A 13738-nucleotide genomic window follows, 5' to 3' on the forward strand; every position below is an offset into this window, starting at 1 on the left:
CCCTGTGATGTTGGTTGTAATTTCTCCTCTTTCATTTCTTATTTTGTTTATTTGTGTTCTCTCTCTCTTTTTTTTTCTTTTCTTTCTTTTTTAAAATATGGAATGCTTCATGAATTTGCATGTTATCCTTGTGCAGGGGCCAAAATGGTCTTAAATAATACATCAGACCAGTTGAACTTAATAGATATGTACAGAACATTCCATCCAAAACAGCAGAATACACATTCTTTTCAAATGCACATGGAAAATCATTCCAATTTTAGTATATGTGTTGCCAAAGCAAGTACTCTCTTTTTTTTTCTTCTTAATGAGCCTTGCTAAAACTATCTTTTCAAAAGAACAGCTCTTTGTTTCATTGATATTTTCTCTTTTTTTTTTTTTTTTTGGTCTCTATATTACTAATTTGCTCCCTTTTGCTGATTTTGGACTTTGTTCTTCTTTTTCTAATTCCTTTAGATAGTTGGTTAGGTTGTTTATTTGAGATTTTACTTGTTTCTTGAGGTAGGCCTGTATCACTATAAAGTTCCCTCTTAGAATTACTTTTGCTGCATCCCATAGATTTTGGAAAGTTGTGTTGTTATTTTCACTTGTCTCGAGGTATTTTCTGATTTCTTCATTGACCCATTGTTGTTGCTGTTTTAGTAGCATGTTGCTTGTCTCCACATGTTTGTGTTTTCCCCGTTTTTCTTCTTGTAATTGATTTCCAGTTTCATACCCTTGTGGTTGGAAAAACTGCTTGATATAATTTCTATCCCTTTAAATTTATTGAGACTTGTTTTGTGGCCTAGCATGTGATCTATCCTGGAGAATATTCCATGTGAATTTGAAAAGAATGTGTATTCTGCACTTTTTGATGGAATGTTCTGTAGATATCTATTAAGTTCAGCTGGTCTGATGTGTTATTTAAGACCACTCTTTCCTTATTCATTTCTATCTGGATGGTTTGTCCATTGATGTTAGTGAGGTTTTAAAGTCCCCTATTTTTATTGTATTATTGTCAATTTCTCCCTGTATGTCTATTAATATTTGCTTTATATATTTAGGTGTCCCTATATTAGGTGCAAATATGTTAATGAATGTTATATCCTCTTCTTGTATTGATCTTTCAATCATTACACAATGTCCTTCTTTGTCTTTTGTTGTATTTTAAAGTCTATTTTGTCTGATATGAGTATTGCTACCTTAGCTTTCTTGTCATTTTTATTTGCATGAAATTTTTTTCCCATCCCCCTCACTTTCAATCTGTGTGTGTCTTTACCTCTGAGTCTCTTGTAAGCAGCATATAGATGGGTCTTTTTTTATTGAGATATAATTGATGTACAATATTATATAAGTTACAAGTATACAGCATAGTAATTCACAATTTTTAAAGGTTATACTCCATTTATAGTTATTATAAAATATTGGCTGTATTTCCTACATTGTACAGTATATCCCTGTAGCTTATTTTTTACATAATATTTTGTACCTCTTAATTCCCTACCTCTGTCTTCCCCTACCCTCTTCCCTCTCCCACTGGTAGCCTCTAGATTTTTCTCTACATTTGTGAGTCTATTTCATTTTTGTATTCACTAGTTTGCTTTATTTTTTAGATTCCACATATAAGTGATATCATATAGTATTTGTCTTTCTCCAATTTATTTCATTTAGCATAATACCCTCTAAGTCCATCCATGTTACAAATGGCAAATTTTCATTATTTTTTATGACTGAGTAGTATTCCATTTAGTGTGTGTGTGTGTGTGTGTGTGTGTGTGTGTGTGTGTGTGTGTATGTATATCTTTATCTATATAATTTTTTGATGGACACTTGGATTGTTTTTATATCTTGGCAATTGTAAATAATGCTGTTATGAACACTGGTGTGCATGTATCTTTTCAAATTAGCATTTTTGTTTTTTTCTAATATGTTCCCAGGAGTGGAATTTCTGGGTCATATCGTACTTCTATTTTTAGTGTTTTGAGGAAACTCCATACTGTTTCCACAGTGACTGCACCAATGAACATTCCCACCAACAGTGTACAAGGGTTCCCTTTTTAACACATTCTTGACAACATTTGTTATTTGTGTTCTTTTTGATGGTAGCAATTCTGACAGGTGTGAGGTGATAGCTTGTGGTTTTGATTTTCATTTCTCTAATGATTAGTGATGTTGAGCATCATTTCATGTGTCTGTTGGCCATATGTGTATCTTCCTTGGAAAAATGTCTATTCAGGTCTTCTGATCATTTTAAAATTGGGTTGTTTGTTTTTTGTTGTTGAATTATATGAGCTGTTTGTATATTTTGGATATTAACCCCTTATTGGTCATATCATTAGCAAATATTTTCTTCCATTTTGTAGGTTGTCTTTTTGTTTTGTCAATGATTTCCTTTGCTGTGCAAAACTTTTAACTCTAATTAGGTCCAATTTGTTTATTTTTGCTTTTGTTTCCCTTGCTTTAGGAGGCAGATCCAAAAATATATTGCTATTATTTATGTCAAAGAATGTTCTGCCTATGTTTTCTTCTAGGAATTTTATGGTTTCTGATCTTACATTTAGGTGTTTAATCTATTTGAGTTTATTTTTGTATATGGTGTTAGAGAATGTTCTAATTTCATTCTTTTACGTGCCACTGCCCAGTTTTTCCAGCACCACTTATTGAAGAGATTGTCTTTTCTCCATTGTATATTCTTGCTTCCATTGTCGTAGATTAATTGGCCGTAAGTGTATGGGTTTATTTCTGGGCTCTCTATTCTGTTCCATTGATCTATGTGTCTATTTTTGTGCCAGTACTCAGTCTTGTGCTTTTAAATTTGATCAGCCACCCTAAGTCTTTGGATTGGAGCATTTAGTTCATTGAAATTTAAAGGGATTATTGATAAATATGTACTTATTGCCATTTTGCTACTTGTTTTCTGGTTGTTTTTGTAGTTCTTCTCCTTTTCATTTTTTCCATGTAGTTCTATGACTTTCTTTAGTGGTATGCTTGTGTTCCTCTGCCTCTAGTTTTTATGTATCTATTGTAGGTTTTTGATTTGTAGTTACCATGCGGTGCATATATGTTGACTATATCTACTTGTTTTAAACTGATAATCATTTAAGTTCAAACACATTCTAAAAGATCTACAATTTTAATCCCCTTCTTCATGTTTTGTGTTTTTAATGTCATATTTTACTTCTTCATGTTTATCCCTTAACTGTTTATTGTAATTATAGTTGATTTTACAATTTTTATCTTTTAGTCTTTGTACTAGCTTATTCAAGTGGTCGATCCACAACCTCTACTATATAGTTACCTTTACTAGTGGGATTTTTCATTTCCTATAAATTCTTACTTCTTGTAGCCTTTTCCACTTAGAGAAGCCCCTATAACACTTCTTTTAGGGTCAGTTTAATATTGACAAACTATTTTAGGTTTTGCTTGCCTGAGGAATTCGATATCTCCCTTTCAATTCTGAATTATATTCTTTCTGGATAGACTATCCTAGATTTATGATTTTCCCTTTCAGCACTTAAAATATATCATGCCACTCCTTTCCGGCTACAGATTTTCTATAGAAAAATCAGCTGATAGACTTATGGGAATTCCATTGTATGTGACTCTTTGTTTTTCTTTTGTTGCCTTTAGAATTCTTTATCTTTAACTTTTGCTATTTTAATTATGTTATGTCTTGGTGTGGGTCTCTTAGTTTCATCTTGTTTTGGACTCTCTGTTCTTACTGTACCTGGGTATCTGTTTCTTCAGGTTCAGGAAATTTTCAGTCATAATTTCATCAAATAGATTTTTGACCCCTTTCTCTCATCTCCTGGGACCCCCTATAATGTGAATGTTAGTACACTTGATTTTGTCCTAGAAGTCCCTTAAACTATTCTCATTTCTTAAATTTGTTTTTCTTCTTGCTGTTCTGATTAGATTATTTCCACTATTCTATATTCCAGATCACTTATGAATTCTGTATCACCTAGTCTGCTGTTAATTCTTTCTACTGTATTTTTCATCTAAGTTATTGTATTCTTCAGCTCTGACTGGTTCTTTTTATATTTTCCAGTTCCTTGTTAAAATTTCCACTGTGCTCATCTGTTCTTTTCCCAAGTTAAGTTAGCATTCTTATTACTAATACTTTGAACTCTTTATCTGGTAAGTTATTTCTCTCTGTATCATCAGTTGTTTTTTCAAGTTTTTTTCCTTGTTCTTTCAGTTGAAACAAATACCCCTGTCTTCTCATTTTGTTTAACTTTCTCTGTCTCTATAAAATTAGGTGAAACAGTTACCTGTTTTGGTCTTGAAGGGGTGTCTTTGTGTGGGAGTGTCTCTATGTAGTCTACAAGTGCCCAGTGGCTTTGGTGGGAGAGCTTGATGTGAAGTGAGCATGGGTTGCATCTTCTCCTAGGGTGTGTTGGCAGCTATCACCTTGGTGAGAGGTGGGGCTAGAGAAGGAGGAGCTAGAGCCAGAGCCAGGTGGGAGCCAGGGCTTCTCCTTTGCTCAGCAGCATCACCACCCTATTGGGGGCAGGGGTGGTTTCCAAGGTATTGGAGCAGAAGCCCTGAGGGTCATGTTTGAGCTAGTTCCATTCCCTCTAAGTGTACACTCTCCCCCCTTCCAGCAATAGCACCTTTGCCCAAGGGGGGAGCAGTGTTGGATCAAAAGGGGCAAGAGTGTGTGCCCACTGTGCATTGGGATGGTCCCAGAATTCTAGTCAGAACTTGGGACAGCTCCCTTTCCACCACCTCTGTGAGCACCAGCAATGGTCCCTTGCTCCATTCAGATGCAGTCCCTGCTTTGTCCCCTTGAACTGTGTACTCTCCTCAGCAATGGCAGCCACCCTAGCAGGGAGCTGTGCTGGAGCCAGAGTGCCTTGAGCGGATGCTCATCATGGGCTGGGGACACACTGGGGTGGTGGCAGGAAACCAGCTAGAGCCCTGGGCAGTTTCATCTGTTTCTTGGGAGTAAGCAAGTAGGTGCATGAACTTCATGAGAAAAGTCTAGGTTTCTTACAGCCCTCCTCTAAGTCCCACTGGTTTTCAAACCAGTGAAGAGGACTTGTCTTCTGTGTGTTGGACCCCAGGACTGGGGTTCCCAGTATGTGGTTCTAAATACTGACTCCCCAGGGAGGATTATCAAGCCTGTGTAGTCCCCCTCCTCTTCTGTGTCTGCTGCTAGGGACTCAGGTCCTGGCTGATCACTTCTCCCTTCCTACCCAACTCTGTGTGGGAGCCTTGGTTATAGAAGTCTTTTTGCCAGTCTCCAGTTTGTTTTCAGTGAGAATTGCTCCACATGTAGAGGTATTCTTGATGTGTTCATGGATAGGTGAGCTCAGCCTCCTCCTACTGCACCATCTTGATCTCTTCCTGTCACTATTTTTTATTTTAGCTATTCTGATAACTATATAGTGATATCTCACTGTGGTCCTAACTTGCATTTCCCTAATGTTTCATAATGTTGAACATCTTCTTATGTGTCAATTTGCCATCTGTATAGCCCCTTCAGTGAGTGTGTCTTCTGCCCATTTTGTAATTGGTTTGGGTTTTTTTCAAGCTATTGAGGTTTTTTTTTCTGGGGGGGGCTGCGTTGGGTCTTCGATGCTGCATGCGGGCTTTCTCTAGTTGCAGTGAGCAGCGTCTACTCTTCATTGCAGTGCATGGGCTTGTCATTGAGGTGGCTTCTCTTGTTGCGGAGCACAGACTCTAGGTGCATGGGCTTCAGTAGTTATGGCACACGGGCTTAGTTGCTCTACGGCATGTGGGATCATCCCAGACTAGGGCTCAAACCTGTGTCCCCTGCACTGGCAGGTGGATTATTAACCACTGCACCACCAGGGAAGTCCCAAACTATTGAGTTTTAAGTGTTCTTTATATAATCTAGATATGTCATTTTTTTCAGATATGTAGTTTGCAAATATTTTCTCCCTATCTAGAGATGCTCATCCTCTTTAAAGAATTTCTTGCACAGGAAAAGTTTTTAGTTATGATGAAGTTAAATTTATTATTTTGCCCTTTATTTATCAGGATTTCGGTATAAAATTTAACAACTCTTTTCTAGCCCTAGATCATAAACATTTTCTCTTGTGTTGTTTTTCTTCCTGAAAGGTTTATAGTTTTGCATTTTACATTAAAGTTCATGATCCATTTCAAGTTAATTTTTGTATAAGGTGTGAGCATTGGGTCAAGGTTTATTCTTTGCCTATGGATGCCCAATTGTTCTACCACCCTTTCTTGAAAAAGACTGTCTTTCCTCTATTGAATTGCTTTTGCACCTTTGTCAAAAATTCATTCACTATACTTGTGTGGGGCTATTTCTGGGTTTTCTATTCTGTTCCTTTGATCTATATCTTTATTCCTCTGCCAATACAACACAGTCTTAATTATAGCTATATAATAAGCCTTGAAATCAGACTGATTTCTCCCCCTTTATTCTTATTTTTCAAATTGTTTTAACTATCATAGTTCCTTTGTCTTTCCTTATAAATTTTTCAATAATATTTTCTAAATCTACAAAAAAGTCCTGCTGAGATTTTTGTATGATTTGCTAAACCTGTATACCAATTTTGGGATAATCAATCTCTTTTCCATATTGGGTCTTCAGTCCATGAACATAGTATGTTCCTCCATTTATTTAGACCTCTTTAGATTTCTTTCATCTGTGTTTTGTAGTTTTCAGCATGTAAGTTTTGTACAAGTTATGTTACATTTGCATGTAAGTATATCTTTTTAAGTAATTGTAAATGGTATTGTATTTTCAAATTTAGTGCTCACATATTTGTTGATAGCATAAGTTGATCTTGTATGCTGAACTCACTTATCAGTTCTAGGATTTTTTTTATTTTTGTTTTTTTAGATTATTTGGAAATTTCTAGGTATAACATCATGTCATCCACAAAGAGGACCCATTTATTTTGCTAGGAAATTTCTGATATAGTTATGTATTTTTTTTTTGGCCTGCTAATATGGTGGATTACATTGTATAATTGATTTTCAAATATTGAATCAATCTTGCATTCCTGGAACCAGCCCTACTTGTTCATGATATATAATTCTCCTTATATTTTGCTGAATTCTATTAGTCAATATTTTGTTAAGAATGTTTGCATCTATATTCAGGAGGACTATTGGCCCATAGTTTTCCTTTTCTTTTCTTTTTTTCTTCTTTTCTTTTTTCTTTCTTTTTTTTTTTTTTTTTTTTTTTTTTTTTGTACAGTCTTTATCTGGCTTTGGTATGAGGGTGATACTGGCTTCCTATAATGAGTTAGGAAATGTTCACCCCTCTTATTCTATTTTGGAAGAGACTTTGTAGAGTTAAATTTAATTCTTCTTTAAATATTTGCTAGAATTCTCCAGTGAAACCATCTGGGTTGGAGATTTCTTTTTCAGGAGGTTAATTATAAATTCAATGCATTTAATAGTTATGTGGCTATTCAAATTATCTATTTCAATTGGGTGAGTTGTGGTAGTTTGTGCTTTTGTAGTAATAGTTGTTAAATTTATGTGTGTAGAGTTGCTTATAGTATTCCATTATTATCTTTTTATGTCTGCATGGTCTGTAGTGATGTAATAGGGGCAGGGTAGGTGCATGGCTGTTAGTGAGTGACCAGTAGTGGTACTGCTAAGCCATTGTCAGCATCACAGTGGACCCCTCCCCCAAGCTAGCAACCGTTAGGGAGCAACTGTTAGTGAGCAAACGTTAGCAGTCCTTCTCAGCCACTGGTTGGAATCACAGTGGGCCCCTTCCCCTCCCCTTCCTCTGTATAAAAGGAGGCTGAATTTGGACGAAGGGAAGATGTGTTACTGAGCCCAAGCTCACTCTTGTCCCCCAAACCATCTTGTCCAAGTCTGAATTCAGGCTTCTTTTATACAGAGGAGGGGGAGTGGAAGGGACCCACTGCAGTGCTAACCAATGGCTTAGTAGGACCACTAATCATTGCTTGTTGACAGTTGCTCACTTGGGGGAGGGGTCCACTGTGACACTGACCAATGGCTGAGTGGGGATGTTACAAGTTGTGCCTGATCTGCCCTTATCACAGATGGTTTTTTGAGACACTAGTCTGCCATCTTCTCCATCTGCTAAGTTTCTGGTTAAAGTCATTATTCCTTGCCCCAACAACTTGTCTGCCAATTTACTGGGCTGTCATGCAGCGAGAAGAGTGAGGCTGGGCTTGGTAACAATTTTGGCAAAGACAGCCAGGAGCCTTGCTTCTTGGGGCCAATTGCCCTGGTTGGAGAATTTTGGGGTGAGGCCCTAGCAGCTGCCTGGACCACTTGTCCTGAGGCTTTTCCTTTCAAAATTCCCTGAAGAGGCACCTGCTGCCCCAGCGCTTGGCAGTTGGAGCAAGGAATCAACATTTGGGAGCCAATGGGCTCCATATATTAGGGTATTCGCTTTTTCTTTAGGAGAAAAGCCAATTCATTTTGCATTTGATTGGGGTACACTGTTGGAGAGGGGAATCGTTGTTGGACTCTACCTGATTTGTGAACTGGTTTATTTGCTTTTGTTTTGTATTCATTCATGATGGGGTCTGTGCTTTTGGTACTGGAATTTGCTTGTGCTTTTTGTGTTTTGCTGTTTTTGAACTTATAAATTTGGGAAATACTCCATATGTCCCTAAGGAAAGGCCTTTGGGACATATCTTAAACAAGTGGACAAAATATTGTTGTGGGCCTGTGACTAAGAAAGAGATGATATTCTATTGTAATAGTGTGTGGTCCAAATATATGTTAGGATCAGGAGAGCGATGGACCTTGAATGGCTCACCTAATTATTATATGATCTTGAAATTAGAATTGTTTTGTGAAAGAGCAGGTTAAAATGAGATTCCAATATGTAGAAGCATTTATGCTATTGCATCAGGAGGAAAAGAAGTCAGATGGCTGTTGTCTTATGGTACAGCAGTCTAAAGGGAAAACCTGTTCTACAAGAGGGAGAGGGAGAAAATGAGACTGAGGACATGTTATTTCAAAACTTAAACCCCCCTCCAGCAAACCCAGCTCTCCCACTGGCTGAGCACGCTGCATTGGCAGTTGTTCCAACTGCCCTCATGCCACCAATATACTCACTCCTTTCACCATCTCCTGTTTCCCCTACTTATGGGGCTCAATTAGAAGTTTCTGTGTTAACCTCCAGGGCACAGGGGCCTGGTTTGGTGTCACCATCTAAGACCTGACAGGGCACCCAATTTGGACTGGGACCCACTTCCAGAGCAGGGCAATTTCCCTTGCACCAATATCCTGTAAGAGGTCTTAATGCAGATGGCCAACCAGCTGGGTTTCTATGGGTGTACAAGCTATTCTCAATTTCAGATTGGTTTAATTGTAAAAATCATAAACCTACTTACCAAGAGGACCCCCTCTGCATGACTGAACTTTTCACTTCTATCTTTGTCACTCAACGTCCCTCTTGGGCAGACATTGTAATGGGTTGCCCAGTAATGGCACCCAGTGATGGCCACATGCTAAGGGCTGCTCACTACCCTGCTCTATTACACTGAGAGGCTTAGACAGCAATGGGTTTGTGAACTCTTAGAAGGGTTAAGGTTGCTCTTCAAAAAGGATAAGTATTGAGATAAAAATGTCATTGTAGAAGGAATTTCATCAGGTTCAAATAGTTGTAGATAAAGAAAGAATTATATTACTTACTAAAAATTTTAATGAATATTCCCAACACAAAGTTGGTCAATTCCATTTCACAATCACCCCCTCCTCACCCCTGCTCAGCAGGAAGTAGCCAGAAAGATCATCACCCCTTTCCCCACAAGATTGTGAAATGGACATTGACAGTGGGCAATTGTAATAGGGGTGGGACAGTTGCATGGCTGTTAGTAAGCAACCAGTAGTAGTCCCCCTCAGCCAGTGGTTGGGGTTGCAGTGGACCCCTCCCCCAAGTGAGTGACCATTAGTGAGCTACCATTAGGGAGCAGCTGTTAGTGAGTAACTATTAACAGTCCTGCTCAGCCATTGGTTGGAATCACAGTGGGCCCCTCCTCCTCCCCTTCCTCTATACAAAAGGAGCCCAAATTTGGACTGAGGGAAGATGGTTTTTTTGAGACACTAGTCTGCCATCTTCTTGGTCTGCTAGCTTTCTGATTAAAGTTGTTATTCCTTGCCACAACAACTTGTCTCCCAATTTATTGGCCTGTCATGCGGTGAGCAGAACAAGCTTGGTAACAGTGATATCCTCTGTTTTACTGCAGTATTAGATTTTTATGTATTATAATCTCTAAGAACTATTATCAGAGAGATATTAGTAGTCTTTGTTTCCCTTTGTCATTCTTGCTAGAGGTCTGTCAATTTTACCAACCTTGTCAAAGAGCAAACTTTTTGCTCCATTGATCTTCTCTATTTTTATGTTTGCAATTTCATTGATTTCTGTTTTTTATTATTTCCTTCCTTGTGCTAGCTTTTTCCCAGGTTCTTGAGGGAGTGATTAGGTAAATGATTTGAGATATTTTCTTTTCTCTAATGTAAGCATTTAGTGCTGTAAATTCCCCTCTTAGCACAACTTTAACTGTGCTCCATAAATTTTGATATGTTGTATTACCATTTTTATTATTTCACTCTATTTAAAATTTTTTTCCTTGAGACTTCCTTTTAGATCCATGGATTATTTAGAATGTATGGTGTAGTTTCCAAGTACTTTGGAGATTTTCTTTTTATTTGTTACGAATTTCTAGTTTGATAGCTGGGCGAATGTCTTTCATTCCCTTCTATGCCCTCCTGGCCAATCCTAGCTCCCCTCCTGGTGTGTGGGTAGGTGTCACAATGGGACCTTCATGACATCACTACCCCTACCCCAGTTACTTTATTCTGGGAATTGCCTTCCAACCTGTCCCAGCCCAACTCCCATTCTCAGAGGTACCAATCCAGCAACAGAGCTTCCGTTTTTCTAGCTTCTGTTTCCATCTTACCCCATCCCACCCCCATCTGTCCAGAGTGAAATTGACTACACATCCCAAATTTGCACGAGAAAAAAATAACTGAGGTGCAAAGAGTATAATATCGTCACAGGTTTATAGCCCATATGTACAGATGTGATGAGCAGGAACACAGAGAAATGGATCCTCCAGGAGAGTGCCAAGCCTTGAGGACTTGAGATATTGGACCCGAGTATCAGGGTGGCAGTGACAGGGAACACAGGAAATCAGGGTCTCAGCAGCTTTGGGGAACATGGGTGAGGTTTGACTGAAGGAGCCCATATGTTCCTGGGTCCTTGGTGGCCAGCACTAGAACCAGCCTGAGGAAGATACACTGGGAGAGGTGGGGGGGGTGCTCTGTATTTGGAAGACCTTGGTGCTTGATGGGGTTGTCTTGGAAGCGACCAGGAAGGTGGGGTGGTGGGTGCTCTGGCTGTGTGAACAGAAGTCTGAGACTCCTCCTGCAGGGAACACCATCTGTGAGTCATCACTGGGTAATGGCCAGGAAATACGTTCCTTTCTTTCTTCTTTTTTTTGGACCATGCCATCCAACTTGTGAGATCTTAATTCCCCACTAGGGACCGAAACTGAGCCCTTGGTAGTGAAAGTGCAGAGTCCCAACCACTGGACTGCCAGGGAATTCCCAGAGGTTCCTTTCTATTATTTTCTATTTTTTACATCAAACTTATTCATTCAGCATAGATTGAACAAATAACCTCTAAAAGGTTTTATTTCAGGAAATAGCCACTTCCTCCCCTCGACTGTCCCCATTGCCTGCCCCCTTAGAAAGCCATTTTCTCCTGTTTGAGCTGAGCCACAAAGATACTCTCTTATATTCCCTCCCTCCTCACACCCCAGCATGGTCAGCTCTAGCTCAAGGACTCCTGCTGTCTCCAGTCTGCTGTGTGTGAGCACTTAGATCTCACAATTGCTATACTGCCATTTGTTCCAACATTTTGGGTCATAGTATCTTTGCTCTAAAGCAGTGTTTTTCTGGTGAATGTTTCAGTAAGCCTTGCTTTGCCTTTTCTTTCCACTTCTTTTTGTAGTTTCTTTATATTTCTCCCCAGCTTCTTTTTACTTATTTTTGAATGAGGTTTTTTTCCCAGATTGGTTTTTAGCAGGAAGTTCATCCAAAGGAGGATTGAGTGCTGTGGCCTAGGTTCTCATAAATTACTAGAAGCCAAGGTTTTTGTGTGTGGGTGTTTTTCTCTATTTGAAGACATAAGATGCGGTAGCTAACATGAAAAACAAACAGAAAGGGAACTAATTACCGAAGCTTTCCCAATGTAGCTATCCCTCAGCTCTGGAAACAGACCCTGTGTTAATTCTGCAGGCCCCATGCACCCTCCATGAGTCACAATCTTGGAAACCACTATCTGGAATTTTATGGTTCTCAACTGATTGCCTTGTATATTTTTGCATCTGTGAAGTATTCCAGTGCAATGTCTTCACCACAATTTATTTCTCCATTCTTCTGTTAATGTACACTTGGACTGTTTTCAGTTTTGCTTCTTTGAACAAGATTTACCTGTCTTCTGGGACACACACGCAAAGTTTTATCTAGTAGTGGAATTGCAGGGCCAAAGTTCACATTCAGCTTCATTGGATAAAGCCAATGGATAAACTCTTTTCCAAACTCTTTTCCAGAGAATGAGTTCCCTCTATTCTACTTCCCAGCAAATACATTAATTTTTGCGTTACTATTAATCCTTCACTTTCATCCAGCTGATAGTGACAGGTAACTGTAAGGCTGTTCACAAGAATAAGTCTCCCCTTCCTCCTCCATCAAAATATTTTTAGTCAGGGCTTCCCTGGTGGCCAGTGGTTAAGAATCTGCTTGCCAATGCAGGAGACACGGGTTTGAGACCTGGTCCAGGAAGATTCCACATGCTGTGGAGCAAATAAGCCCATGCACCACAACTACTGAGCTTGCGCTCCAGAGCCTGCAGGGCACAACTACTGAGCCAGCGTGCCACAGCTACTGAAGCCTGCGTGTCTAGAGCCCATGCTTCGCAACAAGAGAAGCTACCGCAATGAGAAGCCTGTGCACCGCAACAAAGAGTAGCTCCCGCTTACCGCAACCAGAGAAAGCCCACATACAGCAACAAAGACCCAATGCAGCCTAAATAAATAAATTTATTTATTTAAAAAAAATGTTTTTAGTCATAGCAATTTTCACCACCCAATATCACTCTCTACATATACTTATTGTTGTTTTCCCCTCCCTCTTAAAATGTAAGTTCCAGGAGACAGAGGTTTCCTCTGCCTTTTCAAAGTTGTTCTTTGGGTCGAGAAGAGTGTAAGGCACACATAGTCGGTGCTCAGTAAATACTTGTTAAGTGATTGAATAAATACATGAAATAAATCAGAATTATTAAGATAAAAACACTAAAATATGTACAACCTTAAAATTAACATGGATGCTTGTGAAGAGACCCAACATCAAAAAGGAGTCTGCATAATAACCTGGAAAGTGTTCTATTTCCCTCTGTCACATATGGGCTGCGTTCTCTGTTTAGAACTCTTTTCTGGCCATGGATTGATAATTTTTGGTCATCTGATTTTTTTCATCCCTCTCTACCCACTTTTCATTCCCTCTTCCATTCACAGGCAAATTTCTTGAGATGACAACAACACATTTTGAACAGTTTTAGCCCAATCCTATCTGATCTCACAACCCACCACTCCATCCCAAACCTGGTATCCCCATCGTTACCAGGTCTCCCATCCTCGTTTGACCCTTCACCTGTGGACAGGACCCCTGGGTCTGCTACTCTGTCCTTCTTGATCCCTCTTTGCCCTAGACCTCAGCAGCACGACATTCCCAAAGCTCCAGCTTAACACATGGCTTT

This window comes from Leucopleurus acutus, assembly GCF_964270905.1.
Source record: "Leucopleurus acutus genome assembly, chromosome: 16".
NCBI classification, from domain to species: Eukaryota; Metazoa; Chordata; class Mammalia; order Artiodactyla; family Delphinidae; genus Leucopleurus; species Leucopleurus acutus.